The sequence below is a fragment of the Phodopus roborovskii genome, unplaced genomic scaffold (genome assembly GCF_943737965.1).
Source record: "Phodopus roborovskii unplaced genomic scaffold, PHOROB, whole genome shotgun sequence".
NCBI classification, from domain to species: Eukaryota; Metazoa; Chordata; class Mammalia; order Rodentia; family Cricetidae; genus Phodopus; species Phodopus roborovskii.
The window spans coordinates 10986761-10988591 of record NW_026126480.1 but is presented as its reverse complement, the minus strand read 5'-3'; positions in this window follow the sequence as shown (position 1 = coordinate 10988591).

Sequence of the window (1831 nt, the reverse complement as noted above, 5' to 3'; positions counted from 1 at the left end):
CACATAGTTTATGGATCAAATTGGGGGGAAAAGTTATGGGCAGGACTTTTTTTTGTTTTGTTTTGTTTTGTTTTTAGAAGAAGACGTGCCTAGGGAGTTTTACCCTTGTTTCTTTTGTTTTGGTTTTAAAGATTTATTTATATTATGTATATGAGTGTTCTGTCTACATATATAACTTTATGCCAGAAGAGACCATCAGATCCCACTATAGATGGTTGCAAGCTGCCATGTGGTTGCTGGGAATTGAACTTAGAACCTCTGGGAAAGCAGCCAGTGTTCTTAGCAGCGAGACATCTCTCCAGATTTATTTTTATGTGTACGAGTGTTTTGCCTGCAAATATGTGTACTGTGTGCATGACCAGGGCTTGTGGAGGCCAGAAGAGGTTGCAAGTTCTTCTGTAACAGAGTTACAGGGAGCAGGAGGCTGCCTTGTGGATGCCCCAGAGCAAACCTAGGTCCTCTGCAACAGCACTGAGTGCTTTTAAGTGTGGATCATCTCTCCAGCCTCTTAACCTTTAAGACAGAGTCTTGCTCTGTTGCTTATGCTGGTCTGGAACTCATTCTGGACTCCTAACTGATCTCAAATTCATATTAGTCCCAGCTGTTTTTGCAGTGGACAAGAGTCTGTAACTTCTGGCCTCTGCAGGCACCATGCATGCACATAGTATACATACATACATACATACATGCAGGTAAACACATATACAATAAATACATATTTTAAAATGCAGGTCTAGACTGTATCTTGGACTTCAGACCTTTGGATTAGTCTTCTAGTCTCTCTATATTATGTCCAGGGAGCTCCCACAGCCAAGCTAGCTCTCTCTCCCCTATGAGTCAGAGTCTTGTATAGGGCAGTCTGGTCTTGAACTGACTTCACTACCTCTACCTTCCAAGTGCTAAGAGTATAGACCTGCACCACTTTGCCCAGCTCAGAATGAATTTTAAAAAGTAATTTATATTGTGTATGTGTGTGTTCAAGGGCTTATGCATGTGTGTTCATGGACATACTCATCCCTGGAGGGTCAGGAGACAACTTATAGGAATAGACTCTCTCCTACCATGTGGGGTTGGAACTCAGGTGGTTAGGCTTGTGGGCAGTCACCTTTACCATTGAGCCATCTGTGGTGGTTTGAAAGAAAATGGCCCCCAGACACTCATAGGGAGTGACATTATGGGAGGTGTGGCTTTGTTGGAGTTGATGTGGCCTTGTTGGAGGATATATGTCATTGGGAGTGGGCTTTGAGGTCTCAGAAGCTCAAGCCAGACCTAGTGTGTCTTAGTCTCTTCCTGATGCCTGCAGATATGGATGTAGAATGCTCAGCCACCTCTCCAGCACCATGTCTGACTGTATATCACCTTGTTCCCCACCATGACAATAATGAACTAAGTCACTGGAACTGTAATTCAGGCCCAATTAAATGCTTTCCTTTAACAAGAGTTGCTGTTGTCATGATGTCTCTTCACAGCAATAGAGACCTCAACTAAAACACCATCTCACTGATGCTCAGAGTGACATTTCTAACACAAAAAAATCAGATCATGCCACTACCCCATTAAACCCCTCAATGGCTGTCCCTTTAAAACATGTGAACCCTGCAGTAGCCTACACCACTCAGAGGATTGTCCCTGTGAGAAATCCAGCTTCATTCAGTGCCACTGAGGGGCCAGATCACAGCAGCGTCCTCAGTGCTAAGCCCTGAAAAGAACCCTGCCTCTGCCATGTGAAATGACAACTAGGAGCAGCATATACAAAAGCAAGTGCAGGTCCTGTTTCACTTTGATTCCTGCCATATGTCCTTCCTTTAAAAAACTGACCCCCTTCCCTCTT